The sequence below is a fragment of the Pan troglodytes genome, chromosome 14, assembly GCF_028858775.2.
Source record: "Pan troglodytes isolate AG18354 chromosome 14, NHGRI_mPanTro3-v2.0_pri, whole genome shotgun sequence".
Taxonomy (NCBI): Eukaryota; Metazoa; Chordata; class Mammalia; order Primates; family Hominidae; genus Pan; species Pan troglodytes.
Genome location: NC_072412.2, coordinates 25,965,215 through 25,987,917, shown reverse-complemented (window position 1 = coordinate 25,987,917; position 22,703 = coordinate 25,965,215). Strand labels below are relative to the sequence as shown.

General features: G+C 44.9%; 1 long non-coding RNA gene across 1 annotated transcript in view; it reads right to left on the bottom strand.

The window, feature by feature from the left end:
- Window positions 1–442: 442 nt before the first annotated feature.
- Window positions 443–22,703, bottom strand: part of LOC134808114 (uncharacterized) — a 63,393-nt gene continuing 41,132 nt past the window's right edge. The window contains exon 3 of the long non-coding RNA XR_010150406.1: window positions 443–604. This is a non-coding gene — a long non-coding RNA (uncharacterized LOC134808114). The remainder of the gene's footprint in view (window positions 605–22,703) is intronic.

Below are 22,703 nucleotides of genomic sequence, written 5' to 3'. Positions count from 1 at the left end.
CTCCTGCCTCAGCCTCTCGAGTAGCTGGGACTACAGGCATGCGCCATCATGCCCAGCTAATTTTTGTATTTTTAGTAGAGACTGGTTGCACTATGTTGGCCAGGCTGGTCTTGAACTCCTGACCTCAGGTCATCCACCTGCCTTGGCCTCCCAAAGTGTTGGTATTACAGGCATGAGCCACCACACCTGGCCTTATTAAATACTTTTATAAAATTAAAACTATTTTACGGTTCTGGCATTTGGCATCCATCTAGTTGTTGAGGGTCTAGTGTCATTGTCATTGTCTTGTACATGTTAAGTTTCAACCTACACATCTATTTACCAATTTTTGAGTACTAAGAGAGTCTGAGCCCAGCCTCTACCATGAACCGCTGCTAGCCAGCACATGCACTGGAACCATGGATTGGAGATGAGAGGGAGGAAAGGGAAAATGAGATTAGCTATGCAAGAATCAATTGCATTTATGCCAACAGGGAGGATTCAACAAGTTAAATAATTAGTCTTACCTCAAAGTTTCCATAGTTCATATCCTGCCTGTATCTGAAGGGGTGACCTTCTGTGGTGTCACAGATGTTTGTATCAGTGAGACACAGCAGCTTTTTATCTGTGGCCATGAAACAAGAGAGAGGAGAAGTGTCTCCCTGGGCCCTGAATGGTGTTAGTCTTGACAGCAGATGTTTAGGGTTAGGGCAAGCTCTGAGCCAGCACAGGATGCTGGGTTCTGAGGGGCAGAGATGCTGTGTTCCTTACTGAATTTATATGGTGTCTGTTTGTGACTTGCAGGACCCACTGAAGCATGACTGCCATGGCTGGGCCCCTCTTGCCTGACCTAAGAGGATGATTGCACTGGACTGTCCTGTAGAAACGCAGATAAACATGATTCTTGCTCTGAAGAGCTAGACTGCAGGAGCTTTCCAAGTCTGGGAAATCACATCTGCTACACTCGCAGGACTATAAACCTGAGCTGTTTGCATCTATATTGGTAGCAGGCAAGTTCTGCTCAGGCCCTGCCCAGCCAACTTCAGCACAGTGATATTTATCAGGGCCAGGCAGAAGGGTTCTCAAAAAGCCACCACCCTGGAGTCAGATGTTCCATAAGACCTCAGAGAGGACTGCCTACATGCACCTAGGTTGGAAGCGGCAGTCCTGCGAGGCATGGGATGTTTTCTGAAGGGACTCAAGAAACACTTTTGACCTCAGGGAAGGTGGTGGATAAAGGAAATTACATTAACTGTTTGACTTGAGTGTGTGGTGGCCAAGTAGGCTCATGTCATTAAAGCCATCCTTCAGTGGGTGCCTTGTTTATTGATTTGCTTAGCTATTTGTAGTTTTCCTCCTCCCATCTCTCCAGACACTGCTGGACTCTGGGGGAGAGGCCAGAGTACAGGCATGATCTGTCCACCCCAGGATCCTCTACCTGCCTATGGAGGCTTCCAGGGAAGGGCCTGGGCTTTGCAACCTTGATACAGCCCTTCAGACATGGTGATGCTGCGTGATAAATGTTGCAGAATATATAACTGACAGCATGTAAACCTTCCCTCTGTGTCAGAAAACACTTGTGGGTCCTGGCAAATCTCCCCTATCCCATCACTGACTCCTGCAGTTAATAACGGCGGTTGCAAGTCTCCTTTACATACATTGATCTCAGGTCCTCACTAAAATCTTGCGAGGGAGGTACTTTTATTCCCTATTTAGAGAGAAGAAATGGAGGCTCAGGGAAGATGAGCTACTTGCCCTGGTGACAGCTGCCGAGTGGTAGAACTGGGATTGGAGTCGGTCCATGTGACTCCAAAGCCATATTCTTCACACTCAACCCTTTCACTCCTGCCCCACCCTTTCCAGTTTTGTCTGGTGCCAGTTAAACCACACTCTGCCTTCAGACATCAGGCCTCCACAGGAAGCTCCAGCACAGCAGAGGCACTGTGTACAAGGGCTCCAGGTCCTGCTGGGCATCCCCACTCCACAGCACCTCCGTGGATCCTGACCACAGACACCCACTCCTCGGCTCTTGCATTTGCCTCAGCCTAGGTTAACTAGGCTCTGTGGATTTGGGAGACAGAGCTCTCCATATCCTGACTGTTCTGCGGCTGGGGCACCCGCCCTGCCCTGGACTCGGTGGTATGTGGCCCTGACCTTCCCTCCAGCTCCCCACCCTCTCCCTGCGCCAGCTACTGGAAGGGAACTCGTCCTGCTGCCCATCAGAGCACCCAAGATAAGACATGCTTGCTTCTCCTTCCTTCACTTCCCAGCTCTGCTCCCCAAATTTCTTACACAAAGCTGCTCTTCCACAGGCCACATTTTGAATGAAAAGCGAAAGTGGGAACAGGATACACAACATTTACATGATCTGGGCCAATTCCCCTGGGTAGCTGTAGCTTCTTAGTGTCCTAGAGTAACAAACCAGAGGCAGAAACTTTCTCGCTCAAATACATTTTCCATTTTCCATCCTAAACACCCCACGCACCCACTGTCTTAGTCCATTTGGGCTGTGCTGCGGGATAAATATGTCCCCAAACTTTATATGTTGGAAACTTAATCCCTTGTCAGCAACAGCGTTGAGAGGTGGGACTTTTAAGAGGTGATGAGGTCATGCAGGCTTTGCCCTCCTGAGTAAATTAACAACACTGTCTTGAAAGATAGTTTGGATAGTAATGAGTAAGTTTGTTAGGAAAGCAAGTTCGGCTCCCTCTCATGCATTCTCTCTCTCTCTCTCTCTCTCTGTCTCATGCTGTCTTGCCCTTCTGCTTTCCACTATGGGATAACACAGCAAGAAGCCCCTCACCAGGTGCAGCCTCTCAAACTTGGACTCCCCAGCCTCTAGAACTGTAAGAAAGCAATCTCTGTTCTTTACAAATCATCCAGTGTCAGACATTCTGTTATAGCAGCATAAAATGGACTAAGACAGGCTGCTATAACAAGATACTACAGAATGGGTGGTTTGTAAACAATAGAAATGTATTTCTCACAGTTCTGGAGGCTGGAAAGTTCAAGACTAAGGTACCAGTAGATCAAATGTCTCCTGAGGGCTCGATTCCTGGTTTGCAGACGGCACCTTCTTTTTGTGTCCTCATATGGTGAAGAGAACGTCTCTCTTGTGTTTCTTCTTACAGGGTCACTAATTCCATCATAAGAGCTCCATCCTCCTGACCTCATTACCTCCAAAGGCCCCACCTCCTAATGCCATCATAGGGATTAATGCTTCAATATATGAATCTGGGGGGGACACATATATTCAGTCCACAGGACCCACACACCACACATGTGTTTCTAAGCTAAGGGAGCTGTAATCAGCCAGCCGTAAGCAAAGGTATTTGCAGTTTCCTGAAGTAGGCCCCAAACAGAGCAGACCCACAGTCACACGAATATATGGCTGGATTCCCTAAAGGAGAGAACTCTGAGCTTGGGTGGAGAATGAAGCAGGCGACAGATGCAAAATTCTTCAGTTGTGGCTCCTCTTTTTTCTGTTTGAATATTAGGTTTTCTTTTGATTGAACAAGGCCTGGGCAGCATCAGGCCCCTGCAACCTTAACTTCTTAGCACTCTGAGCTAACAAACTAGCCCCTAAATACAGACGAAAGCAGATGGTGTTGCAAGCGCTTAGTACACAGAGGGAGCTTCTGCATGCTGTCTCGCTCCTGCATTGTCACAGCACACTGGGGCTCAGCCGACAGGAGGCTATTTATGGATTCACAAGTTAAGAAGTATGTGTCTGTTGGAACAGGAAGAGTCCCAACTCCCTATTGACACCTTCCAAATGGCAGCAGAGTAACCCTCAAATTGCAAGCTGTCTCTAGGCTCAGCATCCAATTTCCAGGACTCATTGACAGACAGAGGACCCTGTCACATTTATCCCTATTGAAATATTCCTGCCTTAGTGAGGGATGCCTCTCGGTCCAGACGATAGGCCCTTGCTCAGACCTCAGCATATTTGGCAGTGGACAAATTCATCTGCAGACTGAAAGTTGAATTGTGTTGAAATTCAGGGCAAATCTCAAAGCAGATTTATAAAGCTTAAATTAGCATTTAAAAGCTACAAACAAAACACTGAGTCCAAATAAACTAAGTTAAAAAAGTCTTAATCTTTTCAACTCAGTGATATATATATGTATATGTATGTGTGTGTGTTTGTATATATATATATATATAGAGAGAGAGAGAGAGAGAGAGAGAGACAGAGAGAGAGAGAGAGAGAGTGAGAGAGGAGAGAGAGAGAGAGAGAGAGAATAAATCTCACTCTGTTGCCCAGGCTGGAGTGGTACCATCATGGCTCATTGCAGCCTCCACCTCCCAAGCTCAGGTGATCCTCCCGCCTCAGGCTCTTGAGTAGCTGGGACCACAGATGTGTGCCACTATGCCTGGCTAATTTTTGTATTTTTTGTAGACATGGGTTTTCACCATGTTGCTGGTTTCACCAGGCTGGTCTTGAACTCCTGGGCTCAAGCAATCTACCAGCCTCAGCCTCCCAAAGTGCTGGAATTACAGGCATGAGCTACTGCACCCAGCTGACAGTATATTTTAAAAATCATTTCTATGTCTTCTCTATTCAATTGGCAGGTCAACAATGTAGAGTCATTAACATCAACAGGTGGAATCCAGCCCCTGTACTAGTGTAGGACAGGTGCGCTGGATATCCTGTCTTTAAGCCCAGGAGGACTAGATTGGATTGCATCTTTAAGCATCTTTCTTGCTGCAGAAAGGGAAGTGGATAGGGGAAAGGTAGGGGAGGCAGGGAGATAAATTAGGTGGCCCTTAAAGGAGCCCAGATGTCCTAATCTGAGACAATGGTTGTGGGGTTGAGAGAAGTGGTTAGATTCAAAGGTATTTGGGAAGTAGACACATCTGCCCATCACAGCCTCCCTGGTTTCTCAGCCTTGCCCTGATTGTGGTTCTGATATTCCCTGGCACTGAGCTGCTCACCTGGAGGGTTCTTACGCCTCTGGTTCCCTGAGTTTGCCTCCTCTTTGGCAGCTTCTTGCCCTGAGCCCCAGCCCTGCCTCCCCAATCTGAAAAGTCACAACAGAAACAGATGCATTTGTTTGTGTAAGCCCAAGACACTTTTTTTAAAAAGTGCTTGCTATGCTCCAGGATTGGGCTAGGCTCTTGAATGTGTTTTCTTGTCGAATCCTCCCAATAATTGTAGAAAATCTTTATTATCCCCATTTTACCAACTAGAAACAGAAGGCTCAACTTCCTGAATAAGTTCACACAGTTACAGAGTGACGTTAGACAGGAGACAGATGTGTCTAACCTGAAAATCCATGCTTTTCCCAACACATGGCCAGGTATTAAATTTAACTCTATTATTAAGAGACTATATTATATCATCGCCTGCCAGTGAATGATTGTAAATTTAGGTAACCTTGAGCAGAGAGGTGCTGTCTTGATTCTCAAGCAAGACATAAACATTGCTACAATGTGGCATCAGCAGAACTAATAATGAAGACATTTCTTTAAATGTAAAACAACATGCTGAGAGAGATACCATGACCCGTCTCTATGTCACCCCCCCAGCCCTCACTATTTTTTTTTCCTATTAGCTCATTACTGCTTGTTTTGAAACCAGCAGAAAGCTGACACGGCACCAATTTTGTTCTGCAATTTTAACATGTGGTTGATTGTTTCCCTGCATTTTAACTTTCTGTCTAGCTCAAGAAAAATGTGGTTAAAAAAATACTGGAACTGTTTTTGGACTCTATAAAAATGTTGCCGTTTAATCATAAAACTGTGAGCTCCTTGGGGGCAGCAATGGATGTTTTTATCCACCACTGTGTACCCAGCTTGTGGCACATGGCTTGGGCTCCGGAATGCGTGTCAGATGACACTGAACTGAAGGAATTCTTCACGATCACCCAGCGCAGCAGCCCAGGCCTACAGCAAGACTGCATTTGATCCTTCACTGCCTTTAAAAAATCTCACTGTGCCCTGCAGCCAGCATCATGGAGAAGCAGCCCCAAGACCCCCTGAAGAGTTAGTTCACCTTTCTCCTGAACCGTTTACCCTGACCCATGTCGCTCACCGACCTGCGATTTTCTGTTGGGTCTCCCACCTTTTGACCGATCCCCCAATTAGCCTCCCAAAAAATGGACTTTGTTAAGGGTTGAATTGTGCTCCACTGCAACTTCATGTGATGAAGTCCTAACCCCAGTGCCTCAGCACGGAACCTTATTTGAAAGTAGGGTCTTTATATGTAATTAGTCAAGATGACGTCACACTGGAATAGGGTGGTCCCCAATCCAGGATGACTGTGTCCTTGTGAAAAGAACACCGGGTGAAGAACAGACACACAGAGCGCTGCATAAAGATTGGGGTTCTGCTGCCACAAACCAAGGAATTCCTGAAAGCCAGGAGAGAAGCCTGGAACAGGTCCTTCGCCAGTGCCTTCAGAGGTTGCATAACCCTGTGGACACCATGATCGTGGACTTGGCTGCCAGAACAGTGAGACAGGACATTTCTGTTGTTTCAGCTGCTCCATTTGTGGCATTTTGTTGCGGCAGCCCCAGCCAACTAGCACAGCTTGCTGACCGGGCCTTGCACTTCGTACCCATCTTGCTGGCCACCCTCGCTTTCGTCCCAGCCCTTCTGCCTCTGGCTACTCTGAGTGATCAGTTCACCTGGCCAGGCTGCCACACCCAGATGGTGTCCTGTCCCAGCAGCACTGACATAGAAATATAACAGAGCTGTTGTCCCACTGACAGAAATATAACAGAGCTGTTGTCCAGTTGCTACTTCTGTGTTTGATACCCAAGTGACCATTCCCCTCAGAGGTAACTTAGGGCAGGGGGTTGGGGTGTGGCTCCTCAGGGAGCATCTAGGGACCCCCCCTTCTGTGCTCCACCACTTGGAGTCCACTGGCTTTAATAATGGGGATCCATTATTAAACTCAGAGAAAAATGACTGACCCCAGTAGAAGCCTACAGCTTGTGACTGTGTTTATGGATCCACCTGGCATCCACACCTTCCCTTCCTTTTCTGACCCAGATTAGACTGCACAGCCCTTGACAGGCAGGAGCTGAGAGGAGATGCAGGAAGACCCTTTCTCCTGGGACACTTTGCTGCACGATAAGTTCACCAGGATTGACATGCTCTTCCCTAGGCCTGTGATGACGAATGCTGCAGCCAAGAAAGACAGACATGCTGCAAGCATTCAGAAAATGGAGTGTCTCATTCTCTTCCAGCTCTGTGCTGCTGTTATTGTTGTTTAATCAACAACCACAGTTGTAAATCTGTGCCCCTGCAGCCCTGCAGTGCCCTCTCTGAGAAAGCCTCAAGACCTTGCTCCCAGTGGGAGTGCAAGACACCAACCAGTGCTCATGAATTCTTGATGAAAGACCAAAGGCCATGACCTAGTGGTCATCTTCTGATGGGCATTATTAGGAGGCTAAGAAAGAGGAGTAGCTGGTAAAGATGTACCTGACTTGTTCGCAGATTTTTTTTGAAAGTGAAGAATTATTAGTTAGATAAGAAAGCACCAGAGCCAGACTCAACGCTGACTTTCATTCTGTGAGTGCTCCGGACACCCCCATCTGCAGGGTTCCACTTGGATGGTGCTGAAGTTACCCTGTGTGCCCTGCCCAGCAAGTGGACAGAGGAAAGGATGCATCTGACCCTTCACTACAACACCTCCACATCATCTCCAGGAAGAGAACACAAAACCCCAGGAAGCAGCCAAAGCAGCTTGGAGAATACAAGGATAAGAATGTAAGTAAAGATTGCAATTCACCTGAGAGGTGTGCAGCTGTGCTGAAATCAGTCACAACGAATGAAATCACAAGCAGGTGGGTGCCCATGGGCCTGACCACCAACCACCCAGCATATGCCCAGAGTTCTTGGACACAAAGGGTCTCAGCCCTCAGGAAGCTTCAAATGGGGCTGAGAAGATGGGCGTGTACATAGAGAGCAATTGGAGGGCAGGAGAAGACCGAGGGAAGGCGAGAATCCCAGCTGGATCTTCTCTTTGGGTTGGAATTTTAGGGGGCAGTGAGACAGGGAGAAAGGAAACTCCCACGGGAGCAGGGCCCTGGCCTCACGAGCCCCAGGAGCAGAGAGAAGCAGCCAGCAGGGTGCCTGGGTGTGGAGGTGAAAAGACGTGCACTTTGGCATCAACTAGACTCGCATGACCCTGGGCAGGTGACTTCACCTCACTATGCCCTGCAGTTTTCTGCCGTAAAAAGCAGGATAGTGTCTACCTGTGGAAGCTTGATCTAATAACTAAAACAAAATCATGTATGAACAGGGCCTAGAACATAATAGGCCCTCAACCAAGAATAGCTACTTATTTTTAGCAGAGACAGTGTTTCACCATGATGGCCAGGCTGGTCTCAAACTCCTGACCTCAAGTGATCCATCCCCCTCAGCCTCCCAAAGTGCTGGGATAACAGGCATGAGCCACTGCACCTGGCATACTAAAAATACAAAAATTAGCCAGGTGTGGTGGTGTGCACCTGTAATCCCAGCTACTAGGGAGGCTGAGGCACAAGAATCGCTTGAACCTGGGAGGCAGAAGTTGCAGTGAGTCAAGATCGTGCCATTGCACTCCAGCCTGGGTGACAAGAGCAAAACTCCGTTTAAAAAAAAAAGAAAAAAAGAAAAAGAATAGCTATTTATAAGAGAAGCTTAAAAAGCTTAAACTCTGCTTATCTGACAGACAATATGGGGGTGGTCTCTGTCTAAATGCCCTGCCCCACCGCCCCCTGAACTTGCACACCACCTGTGCTTTCTGGAAGTGTGGCTTCAAGGAAATTCGCCAGGCAGAGGCCCGAGCATCCCCACAAGGATTAGATCACAGATGACACGGAGCAGGGCTTTCTGGGGCCCAATGCCTGCATCACACACTACAGAATAAAAGTTATTGCAGAGAGAGAGAGAGAGTGACGAATGGTCAAATCTCCTACCTGATTATTAGGTAAAGTGAAATTTAGAGAGGAAAGAGTTTGTAATCAGACGAAGCAGAGAAACTGACCAAGAAAATTGATTATGTCGCGAAATGTTTAACCTTACTGACACAGGGCTAGTTCCCTGCAGAATGCTATAAATCAACAGGGACGTGTGCCGGCTGAGCTGGCGTTGGCAACCTGGATTTGCCCAAGCAGGAGGCAGAGCTGGCTCTTGTGCAAGAAGAAACCTGCTCTTACTGGAGGAGACGGAAGAATGTAGTTCTTTTCCTTAAGAGAATGCCAAAGCCCTGTACATGTTCTATAAGAAAGAAAATCCACAAATTCAAATACCTTCTTGATTTACTTTAAAGAATATATCCTTTATTTATGAATATAATACAATAAGCAAAAATTCTACAGTTTCTTTGGAAATAAAAACCATTTATTAGCCATGACTTTTCCTGACCTGAAATTGCTGACAGCTCTTTGTTGGAAAGTGACATTTCATAAGATGCTGAGTGTGAAAGCATAACAGATGGTAAACAGGTTTCCTTCCAGTCCCAAGACATGACTATTATAAAAGGAATTGTGGAGCTTAATACTGTATTTAAAGCCAATTTTGAAAATTGACTAAGTCGGTTCTGTTTCTTCCATTATTAGTTAGACTTTTTTCCTCTCAAAAATATACTTTTTTTGTGGGCTTATTTCTAATTTTGACATTTGTCAAACTTGCAAATATAGATGAGAAAATAGGTAGCATTTCTAGATGAAGAAGTACAATACCATTAGAAATAAAATCTAAACTGGATCAGGCGTGGTGGCTCACACCTGTAATCTCAGTACTTTGGAAGGCTGAGGCAGGAGGATCACTTGAGGTCAGGAGTTCAAGATCAGCTTGGGCAACACAGCAAGACTCCCATCTCTACAAAAAAATTTTAAAATAATATTTAGCCAGGCATGATGGTGTGAACCTGTAAACCCAGCTACTTAGGATGCTGAGGTGGGAGGATTGCTTGAGCCCAGGAGTTTAAGGCATCGTGAGCCATGATCATGCTACTACAATCTAGCCTGGACAACACAGTCAGACTCTGTCTCTAATAAATAAGTAGATAAATAAAATAAACAACAACAAAAAACTGACAGTTGCTGTAGACAATGAGCACCATGGGCCATTAGCAGGTCCCAGGAATGGGTCCATTTGGCCCCATCATCAAACTTTGGGCCTGTGCATGAGTCACTCAGCTTTACAGGTAAAGCCTCACCTGTAAATGGAGATTAAAATAGTAACACTTGCCTAGTATAATATGTGATCTACGATGTATTATAAACTCCTTACATTTGTGTTTGTGGTTAGATGTTGTCTAAGAAGACAACTCACCAAGGCCTCACTGACCACGGGGCAAGATTGGTTTCAGCTTCAGATCAGGAACTGGGTTTTGTTCAGTCTCTTAGGGCCACCTCCCACCAACCATGCTGAGAAGAACTGGAAGGGAGATCCTTAGAGAAATCACCTCCATGGGGCCCAAGAAGCTGACACCTCCATTTTATGTATTTTTCTTCTCGTAGTATGTCAGTCAATCAGGATTTAGTTGCAGAAGACAGATACCACCCTAGCTATTTCCAGGATATAAGGATTTAATACAAGGATTTACATTCTTACAAAACCTTTGGAAGGTCAGAGAGTCACCGCAATACCTCACCACGGGCTCATAGTTTCTGCTCTTAGAAGATTAATGGAAAGGACTCAGAATGTCTTTCTTTCTTTCTTTGGTACCTGCTCATGCTTGCTAAGACTTGGCTGTAAATCTCAGGCCACCCCTTGACAGTCCCCTGAATGGTCCCCCTGAACAACCCTTGCTTTGGGACCCAGGACCATTCAGAGATGAAGTACCAGGCATCGAGCAGGAGGAGTGGGGTAATATCTGCACATTATTGCCACTGTATTTGGTCAATATAAGGGGGGGTAAAACCCTTTCTTCATCTTGTCTTTATCTATTGGAGGCTTGCAACGTTCATCCACTTGCAATCAAAGAGAAACAAAGTCAGTTTTTGAGAGTGAAGGCAACCTCCACTTAGCAGCCCCTAGAACACCATACAGCAACCAAAATGACAAATTCGTGACTTACTGTGAGAAGTAAGCCTGCCAAATGGACTGGAGTATGCAGCCTGGGAAGAGGGGCCACGGTATTCTTTCCAACAGAGAGTCAGGTGCCACCCTCCGGACAGCACTGGAGACACAGCCTTATTCTAGCCTTCCTACCCACCCCTATTGAAGGGTCCCATCAACCATCTGCTCCTAGTCTTTCTTCAGCTATGGCACCATGCCATCAATTAGAATTAGGCTGGCTTTCTCCATTCACTTGAAATCACTTGAGATAATCCTTCTTTTTTGAAACACCTCCCAACACACCAGCTGCCAAAACCATTTCTTGGGATGTGACATTTCTATAAAAGTCTGGTTCCGTCCCTTTGGTATGGATTCTTCCTAATTTTGCTCCCAAGGGGAACCCCCATTTGATGTTGACAGAATGTCTCCTCAGTCCTTCCACCGTGCAGCAGACATTCACTGAGAACTGCCTCCAGCTTTCCCAGCATTCTGCAGTTGATACATGAGAAGGGTAAAGGGCTCAAAGCACACACTTCCTCACAGGCATTCAGAGGCTGCCCTTATGGGCAAAGGTAAAAATGAAGAGTAGAAAATCATGGTAGGAGGAAGGAAAGCACTCCCACCAGACTGGGGGAAGGATGCCTGGGGTCTTGGACCAGGGAGAGGAATGGAGGATACCTCTCTCTGGATGCACTGAAGAAGTTTGTGTTGACATAGGAAAGTTGGTTTAAAGACAAGCAGGAGTTGAGATGGAACTAAAGCTGCATTTGGCTTTCCTCTTCATTTATGTCTTATCTGTCTTCTTTGCTTACCTTCTTTATTCCAAGTATTCATTGTTTTGCTTTAGGTCCTGAAACAGATCTTATTTTTTGTCTTTGACTTCAGATATTTATTACCCCAAAACTCTACTTATCTGTAGAATATTGGAGTAATAAATCTTAAATGGTTACTTGTCTTTAAATGGTTAAACAGTTCAGAAATTAATTTTCTATTCTACTTATCTGTAGAATATTGGGGTAATAAATTTCTGAGCTGTTTTTACTCTTATTCCATTAAAAAATTTTAAATGTACTTCTTTATGTGTGTTTCAATTTTTAAAACTGTCTCAAAACTATTTTGCAAGAAAGTAAGACAACAACGTGTGAAAAAAAAAAAACCAAGTTACCGATGGTTATGTCAGAAGTATCTAAAAGGAGTCAGAGAGGCATGGGAGTTTGACCCCAGCTGTAACCAAACTGTAGGTTAGTTGTTTGCCACCTGCAGAGTCCACTTTTCAAGAGCAAGGTCTGGTATAAAAAAAGTGATTTATTCCAAGGCTAGCTTAGGGGAAGAAATACAGGCATCCTGCCTTAAGTGTATTGCTTCACTTTTGGAGCTGACAGCGGGTACTTTTAAAAGGCAGGAAAGGAAGCAATCAAGTGGGGAGTCTTTGTGTTAGCTCTGGTGTCTTATCTACTGGGCAGTTCAGCTGGTGACTGCTGGCACCTTTGTGGGCAGGACTAGGCCAAAAACTCCCCAAATAGGAGGGAGTTCCAAGGCAACCTCCTGGTGGGTGAGAATTCTGTGCTTTGGTCTGTAAATCAACTGTTAACTCTCCTGGAGAGTTCTGCCTTGATGCACATAATCAGGTGAACTTGTCCAGTAGGGAGTGTCTGGTGAAGGGGAGGTAAAAGGTCATATTTGCATTTCTAAAGGGCCAAGTAGGAAGTGGGGAACAGTGGGAAAGAAGGAAAGGGAAGAGAAGAGAAAATTAAAAAAATAATAGTAACTCATTCTCTTTTTCTTAGAAAAAATGGGAGTACTCAGTTACATAGCTACATACACACCCGGTGAAATCTGACCTGTTAGGCTGGGCCAGATATCATAAAAGCAGCCACATTGGACTTTAGCTGCTTCTACTAGGCTTGACCAACAACCTCCTTGGGAGAAAACTACATGAAACTAAATTGATCAACTAAAGATATCCTAAACTGTTAATCAGCCATTATCAATCATGAACTGTGCTAAAACCGTCCAGTGTATAAACTCACTCTAGCTCCCTTACCAGCCCTTACAGGACCATTAATTATTTGCTAGATCTGTGTCTCTCAATATGCAATTCCTAAGACTGATTAAAATGCCTTTTCCATTATTTGCTGCTCTGCAGAGTTTTATTTCTTATTAGGTGACAAAGGTATAAATGGCAAATAGCTAAATATTTATTTGATGGCTTTTTACACATATACTCTTCTACTGCAGTATGGCATTGGTAAAAAAGCTGCAGTGATTTCTGCTAGGGGTGCTAGTAGGCTATATTATTTTATATCATTATATCACATAATGTATCACATTTATGCTTTAATTCATGCATTTATCCATTCACTCTACAGAAATGTATATTAAGCATCTACTCTGTGCTAGCACCATCCTAGGTGTGAGGGATACAAACATGAACATTACATCTGTGATGTTGTGATTTATTTTATATATTTGTATATTTATATATTTGTATCCTGTATATTTATATATTTATTGTGTGTGTGTGTGTGTTTATATAAATATGGTCTTCATCTCTACTTGGCTCCTGGAACCTCTGGAATCTCCAAAGGGATACGTATCTGTATTCTAATGATTGACCTTTGGCTGGGGGCTCCTGGATGGCCTCAGGATGGGATCAGTTGCCAGGGGAACCAACCATGTTATTAGAGGGTTGGGACTTTAAGTTTACCCCAACCTCTGGGAAGGAAGAGGGACTGAAGGTTGAGTTGATCACCAATGGGCAATGATATAGTCAATCATGCCTACATAATGAGCCTCCATAAAAGCCCAAAAGGACAGGGTTCCAGGAGCTTCTGAATATCTGAACATGGAGGTGACACACCCAGAGAGGAAAAGGAAATCTCTGCGTCTTTCCCACATGCCTTGCCCCATATGTCTCTTTCATCTGGCTGTTCATCCATATCCTTTCTAATATGTTTTGTAATAAACCAGTACATGTAGGTGAAGTATTTCCCTGAGTTCTGTGAACTACTGTAGCAAATTAATCGCACCTAAGGAGGAGGTCATGCAAACCTGCAATTTATAGTCACTCTGTCAGAAGCACAGAACACAACCTGGGGCTTGCAAGTGACATCCGAAGTGGGGAGTCTTGTGGGACTGAGCCCTCAACCTGTGGAATCCCACGCTGTATCCTAGTAGATAGTGTTAGAATTGAATTGAATTGAAATGGATTGAATTAGAGGATGCCCAGCTGCTGTGCATGGACAAATTGACTGCGTGCTGCATGGGGAAGTGCCCCATACATCTGGGGTCAGCAGTGTTGTGTTGAGAGTAGGAAGAACACTTTGGTTTGTTTTTTTCCTATATCTCTTACAACATTTTTCATGTTTTTAAGAATTCACTGTTTTGATTAATGTTTCTTGGAATGTAGTCCCTGGATGCATCAGCATACCTTGAAAACTTGTTAGAAATGCAAATTCTTGGTCCTTACCTCAGACCTACTGAATCAGAAACTCTGAGGGTGGAAAGGAGATGGCAGGAATTTGTGTTTGAATAAACACTCCAGGTGATTCTAATGCATGCTGGAGTTTTAGAACTACTGTTCTAGGGGAAAATAAAAAGGGAAAACACAATTCTCTGTGATAAATGTCAAACTAGAGCTGTACTCCAGGTGCTATGGGGACCCAGTAGAAATCACCAGGGAAAGGCAGGGAACGCATCACAGAAGAGATGACATATTAATTGATTTGGGAGATGACTGGGACTTTGCCAGGGAAACAAGATAGGGAAGGGTATTGTAGGCAGAGGAAAGGCAAGAATATGTGAAACAGTCTGAGTGCAGTGGCTCATACCAGTAATCCCAGCACTTTGGGCGACTGAAGTGGGCAGATCACCTATGGTCAGGAGTTCGAGACCAGACTGGCCAACATGGTGAAACCTCATCTCTACTAAAAACACAAAAATTAGCTAGTCGTGGTGGCACACTCCTGTAGTCCCAGCTGCTCAGGAGGCTGAGGCAGGAGAATCGCTTGAACCTGGGAAGCAGAGATTGCAGTGAGCCAAGATTGAACCACTACACAGTCTGGGTGAAGAGCAAGACTCTGTCTAAAAAAAAAAAAAAAAAAAGAATATGTGAAAGAGGAGCATGTGTGTTTGAGTAACTATTGGTAGTCCGTGTAGTGAGGGTTTTAAAAACAGGATACTCAAAATGGAATGGGGTTGACTGAGACTGAGTTCTCAGTTGAAGGGGAAAAGCGGAGTCCATATCGTAAACCTGTCTCACTGATTTGACCTGAATTTCTCTCCCTCTTTGTTTCCTTGGTAGTGTCTTGTGAAAGTTGATATCACTGTTGTCAACGAAAAGAGTCAAACTCTGAAAAATATTTGAAGAGATGTATTCTGAGCCAAGTGTGAGTGACACTAGCCTGTCACTAATATGAGTGACTCAGTCCTTGGGAGGCCCTGAGAACATGTGCCCAAGGTGGTTGGGGCACAGCTTTGTTTTATATATTTTAGGGAAACATGAGACATTAATCAAATATATTTAAGATATACATCGGTTCAGTCCAGACAGGTGGGACAACTCAAGGGGCAGGGTGGGTGGGCTTCCAGATTATAGGTAGATTTAAAAATTTTCTGATTGATTGGCAGTTGGTTGAAAGAGTTATTATCTATAGAAAGAAAAGTCTAGGTAACAATAAGAGGTTGTAGAAGCCAAAGCTTTACCATGCAGATGAAGCCTCCAGAGAGAATAGATTGTACATGTTTCATATCAGACTTAAGGTCTGTGTTGATGTTAATGCTGGTTGACTTTTCCTGAATTCCAAAAGGGAGGAGGGCATGATGAGGCATGTCCAACACCTCCCTTCTTGTCATGGCCCAAACCAGTCTTTCAGATTAAATTTGGAGGGCACTTGCCTAGAAGAGAAAGTCCATTCAAATGACTGTGGCAGGGTGGGGGGCTTCAAGTTTTATTTTTGGTTTGCCCTCTCTAACAACATATATATCTTTATCTAAGGTTGGTAGTGCCAGTGGTATCCTACATTACCTTTTCTCTTAGAATGCCTTGATATGCACCTTAGGAATGCACTTGTAGGAGTATGTCATGACTAGGCAGTTAGACAGGTACATGGATCCTTTCTAGCTTCCCCATATTTGCAGTAATTTTGTGTCTGCTTCATTTTGATATAAGAATGTTGGGTATTAATTAATGACCCTGAGCATGTCTGTATCCTAATCAATTCATCTCGGTTTATTAGCTAGAACTGTTTGTTTTGTTTCAGTGGTTGCTCTAGGATTTGCAATAAATATCTTCCATTTATCACAGTCTACCTTCAAATAATGTTATACCATTTTTTGTATAGTTGAAGAACTTTACAACAGTATGCTTCCATATCCCTCTCCTGGCCTTTGTGCTATGATTGACATACACTTTAATTCTACATATGCTATATATCCCTAAATACATGACTAATTATTACTTTGCTTGAAACAGTCAACTATTTTTTAATCAATTAAAAAGATATTTGACGTCCAGGAGGGAGGTGGGGGGTCAGCCCCCGCCCGGCCAGCCGCCCCGTCCGGGAGGGAGGTGGGGGTCAGCCCCTGCCAGGCCAGCCGCCCTGTCCGGGAGGGAGGTGGGGGGTCAGCCCCCGCCCGGCCAGCCGCCCCGTCCGGGAGGGAGGTGGGGGTCAGCCCCCGCCAGGCCAGCCGCCCCGTCCGGGAGGGAGGTGGGGGGTCAGCCCCCGCCCGGCCAGCCGCCCCGTCCGGGAGGGAGGTGGGGGGTCAGCCCCCGCCCGGCCAGCCGCCCCATCCGGGAGGGAGGTGGGGGGTCAGCCCCCGCCCGGCCAGCTGCCCCGTCCGGGAGGGAGGTGGGGGGCGCCTCTGCCCGGCCAGCCGCCCCGTCCGGGAGGTGGGGGGCGCCTCTGCCCGGCCACCCCTTCTGGGAAGTGTGGAGCCCCTCTGCCCGGCCACCACCCCGTCTGGGAGGTGTACCCAACAGCTCATTGAGAACGGGCCATGATGACAATGGCGGTTTAGTGGAATAGAAAAGGGGGAAAGGTGGGGAAAAGATTGAGAAATCGGATGGTTGCTGTGTCTGTGTAGAAAGAAGTAGACATGGGAGACTTTTCATTTTGTTCTGTACTAAGAAAAATTCTTCTGCCTTGGGATCCTGTTGATCTATGACCTTACCCCCAACCCTGTGCTCTCTGAAACATGTGCTGTGTCCACTCAGGGTTAAATGGATTAAGGGCGGTGCAAGATGTGCTTTGTTAAACAGATGCTTGAAGGCAGCATGCTGGTTAAGAGTCATCACCACTCCCTAATCTCAAGTACCCCGGGACACAAATGCTGCGGAAGGCCGCAGGGTCCTCTGCCTAGGAAAACCAGAGACCTTTGTTCACTTGTTTATCTGCTGACCTTCCCTCCACTATTGTCCTATGACCCTGCCAAATCCCCCTCTGCGAGAAACACCCAAGAATGATCAATTAAAAAAAAAAAAAATTAAAGTAGAACAACTTAGTTGTACATGGTTACAAGAAAATTTAATAGAAATAAATTTAAGAAAATAAAATAAAAAGATATTTGAAAAAGTGAAGGGAAAATGTATTTTCCACATACCCACATTTTTGTCATTTTCACTGCTCAACATTCTTTTGTGCAACATCCAATTCCCATCCAGCAGCATTTCTCTTCTACCCCCCCAAAAAAAACACCAAAAACTTCCTTTAACATTCCTCATAATGCTAGTCTTCTGGTAATGAATTCTCTCAATTTCTAGTTGTCTGAAAAAGTCTTTATTTTGCCTTCATTTTTTGAAGTTTTTTTTTGACTATAGATTTTATATTAATAGCTTTCTCTTTCAGTATTTTAATAATGTGATGGAATGGTCTTCTGATTTGCATAGTTTCTTATGAGAAATTTGCAGTCCTTATTTCCCTTTGTGTTAATGTCTTTTTTCTGCTGCTTTAAAGATTTTCACTCTATCATTTGTTTTGAGCAATTTGACTATGATGTGCCTTGGTGTAATTTGTAAAATATTTTTTGTGCTTGGGGTGTGTTGAGATTTTTGTATCTATGGGTTTATAGTTTTCATCAAATTTGGACTTTTTTTGGCCATTTCTTCAAATATATTTTTCTGTCTCCCTTGCTCTGCTTTTTCCCCCATCAGAGCTCTAATTATACATCTGTTAGATTGCTTGTTTGATATTAGCTCACAGCTCATTGGTGCTTTTCTCAATTTTTTACAATCTTTTCCATTTCTGTTTCCTTTTAAATGTTTCTACTGTTGTATCTTCAAGTTAGTTCATTGGTCTTTTCTTTTGCAATGTTTAATCTGCTGTTATTCTCATCAAGTGAATTTTTCATTTAAGGTATAATATTTTTTAACCCTCAGAATTAGATTGGGGGCTTTTATGTTCCATGTTGTTCATCATGTTTATGCTTTCCTTTATCTTCTTGAAGATAAGGAGTATGTTCATAATAGCTGCTTTAACATCCCTGTGTGCTACTTCTACCATTTGTATCTTTTTAAAAATCTATTTAGGCCAGGTGCAGTGGCTCACACCTGTAATCCCAGCACTTTGGGAGGCCGAGGTGGGTGGATCACCTGAGGTCAGGAATTTGAGACCATCCTGACCAACATGGAGAAACCTGGTCTCCACTAAAAACACAAAATTAGCTTGGCATGGTGGCTTGTGCCTGTAATCCCAGCTACTCAGGAGGCTGAGGCAGGAGAATCACTTGAACCCAGGAGGCTGAAGTTGCAGTAAGCCGAGATTGCACCATTGCACTCCAGCCTGGGCAACAAGAGTGAAACTCCATCTCAAAAAAAAAAATCTACTTAGATTATTAATTTTTTTTCTCCTAGTGATAGGTTATATTGCCTGCTTCTTTACATTCCTGGTAATTTTTAACTGGATGCTGAGCAGTGTAAATTTTATGCTTTTGGTTGCTGGATTCTATTGTATTCCTTTGTATATTGTTAGGTTTTGTTCTGAGCAGCAATTTAATCCTTCCAAGGCTTGCTTTTATTTGAGGCAGATCTAGGGCTAATGTGGTCCCATTACTGAGGCTACCACCTCTGAAATCTCTGCTCAATACTGCTTGTGTTATGAGGTCTTTCCACCCTAGTGGGTGGCAGCACAAATCATTCCCAGCCCTGTGTGATCTCCAGGGACTGTTCTGCCTGCTCCTTTCTGGTTGCTTTTTTCCTGGCCTCAGGGAGTTTCCTTTTACACACACACAGATTTGTTCTCATCCGTAATCTCAAGGGGACCCCTCTGCAGATCTCTGGAGCTCTCTCTTTCTCTCTGTGAAGCTCCCTCCTCCCCAGTATTTTACCCTGGAAATTCCAACCACTCTGACCTCCCTGAACTCTGAATTCTTTCTCCTCAACTCAGCCAAACCACCAGCCCTATCTAGACTCCCTGTCCCTGAGCTTCAGCCTGGAAACTCTCTCCATGCAGTAAACTGAGGCAATTGTAGAGTTTGCCTCATTTACTTCCCTCCTGTTGTCCAATGAATGAATGAAACCTCTTTTGTCATACACATTGCCCAGTTTTCTAGTTGTTTAAGGCTAGAGGGAATCCTGTAACTTCGTCATGGTCAGATGATATGGAAGTTTCCATGCCCTTATTCAGATGTGGCTTCCAAGGACCACAGATCAAGAAGCTGAGGGGAGAAGAATGAGACAACTACACAAGAACCTAGGAACAAATATCGACGTGTAATGCCTTCACTTTCTTGTGGAGGGTCCTCTCAGTTTATTATCAGACCTAGGCTGCTGTGGTTATAGAGGGGGGCTGAACAACAAGGAGACTGTGGACGATTTTGAACTGTGCATTGGGTTTGGTGCCTGCTGCACTCATCAGTGTTTAGCTGTATGAGCTGGGCGGGAGATATCCCATCACATTGTGTTTTCCCACAGGTATCAGAAAGTCCACACAGTCACTTGGGATTCTACCAGATAATTGGGTGTCTGTCTCTAGAGGTTTTTCTTGTGATTCTGAAAAAGCCACAGCTCCTGGTGTGCTCATCATTTTCAGTGTAGGTAGGGTATCAAGCGCATGGGAGTAACTCTTGAGCAGAATGATGAAAAAGAAGGTGAAGCTTGATCATGAACGGCTTGAATACGAAGCTAGAGAATTCTGACTTCTATCACGTGGGTATCGGGAGCCACCAGAGGGGGATGGGCATTGAGAGATATAAGAGCTGCTGTTCATTTTACAGACATGTTTTCGGAATCTACTGGTTCAGGAGATGCAGAAAAAGGTATCAAATTAGTATACTTGTATAAAATCAAATATTCAATGGCTTCATTAATTGGAACTTTGAGTAAACTCTTTTATACTTACCTGATAAATGAGCTGAGAACAAAGAATAAAGAGATGACTTTAAGAATGCACTGCCCTTAAAAGTAGTAAGTTTGGTCCTCAACCAAAAACTGAGTAAAAGGCTATGGATTGGGAAATCTGTAAGCAGGATTAAATGCATAGAAAATAAACCAGAAAGCACTGGTTATAAAACAGAAAGCACTGATAGGGTAGAAATGCCCCCAGAGCTATATTCCAGGGTGGACTAGCCAGGCAGCCAGACTCAATGGGGCTGTACTAAATGTAATGAGATACACAAATTTTTATTTGCTACAACCTCTCAAGCACGTATTAGATGTGGTTGATAGTAGAGTTTTGATAAGTCAATTTGGGGGAAAACAACCCCCAAAAACTATACCCTGATGTTCTCAGATGTTTGAGAAGATTCTTTCTAAGGGGGAGGTCTGGCTGTCGGCAAAGGCCTTGTTCACCCAGGGACGTAGGCAAGTGTGGGGCCAGTTCTCAGCAAGGGGATCCTGCCTCCCCAGGTGGCTTTGGAAGCATGAGGTGAAGGGAGCTACTAGCATGCGGTGGGCAGTGGGCAGGGATGCTGGACACCTGCAATGTGCAGGAAAATCAGCATGAGGAAGAATTGTCCCATCCAACACCAACAGCTTGGTCTCCCTCAGATAGACATTGAACATGTGCTTGAAGAATATTGGCTGGAAGGGATGATAAATGACCCTGCCCAAGTATGCTAAATTATTGCCTTACACAGGGCATCTGCATGTCTTATTCTTACCCTAATTATTGTGGTAGGGGTTGCCAAGGGAGATTTCATAGGCCCGTTGTAGCTCCATGTTGTGGGGTTTCTGCTCCTGCTTGGAGCCACGGGAGAAAAGAATGTTCCTTCAGCCTGTGGATTTAGAACCAGCTCTGGGGTATAATAGAATAAATATCATACTTTGGCTTCCCTCTCCACCCTCCACCCATTATTTTTCTCCTCTCATAGGGAAGGCCCCTGCAGCTGAGACCCCTGATGTCAAACATGTGCCAAAAAGCCAACAAAAGCCCCCACAAAGTCACAGAAAAACATCTCCCATCACAGCCCAAACTGCCGCTGCCTACTCTGGCTCTTGCCCATGCCCACCAGGTCAACCCTGTGCTGCCTGCTGAGCCCACTGCTGTGAGCCCAAACCCTCTGGCACTGCTGACGCTGCTCATGGAATCTGCTGGAGTCCTCAGGGCATCAAATCAGACGGATCTTTGCCAATTCAGGGAGACTCCTTCTCACTGTACCAGTGCCCCCAATTCACCATGATTTGGGAGAAGGCTGTTCTCCTTGGTTTTGCTCACATCCCTCCCAGAGCTCAGAGTGGAACACGTTCATGGAGCCAGGCAGGAGGACACCTGAGGCTTGGGGCCCTGCTGTGCCTCCAGCTGCCACGAGCTATCACCATCCTTGAGCTCAGGGTCCTTCCCTTGGGCTTGCTCTGTCCCAGGAGACCCCTTGTTCTGTCACATAAATAGGTACCTGGCGGCGTGCTCTATAAATGGCCACACAGGCCCAGACTAACCCAAAACTCCTGACAAACACAGGCTGCTGTTAGCCAGACCCCTGCACCCGCAGTCTGAGGAGGGATTAGGTGGCATTTAATAGCCTTCTTCCCTGGACCTAAATTGCTCTCTGATTTGTTCTTAGAAAATGAGACTTTTAGGGAGAAGCAATACTGCACAGGCCCCCACATGCATTGGAGTGGTAATATGCTAGTTTATCCTGGTCTGAGGGAGTTGTTGTAATGCGTGTTCCCTGAGCTATCGAGCACCTATAAGAATACCATATGTAGGACAGTGAGGGAGAGATTTAGGGTCCAGTTGAATGGAAATGTTTCTGTCTATAAAAGTCTTAAGGTTTTCTTCAGGGGTGGAGAACAGCTATAATGTGCACCATTAACTTGCACTACATTCTGTATATAATAATGTTAATAATTTGTACCTCTATTTGGTGTATCAGTTGGGAAAAACTACTAGTGAAATTCTCTGGGCCAAAAGCTGCTCTCAAATATTCCTGCAGGGCCTCTCCATCCCCAGCCCACTCAGTAACTGTGCCTAGAAGGCCTTGTGCCTTGCTTTGCTGACCAAGATGGTGGAAGGACTCCTTGAGACTGGCTGAGTCAGTCTTTAGAACATGTGTGTCATATCAAAATTTGCTCCAGACTGAGGGCAAGCTGGGTAACTTCTGTCTCAATGACGAATAAAAATAGTACCTAACTTGTAAATTGTGAGGATTAAGGGAGTTTTTACATGGAAGGCACTTGCAGCGCATTACAAATGCTCAACACACTTCCAGTTCCTTCTCTCTGATACTCAGTTATCTCTATGGCTACTAGATGGTCATGGCCTAGTCTGAATTGCTTATTTTGTGTCTCT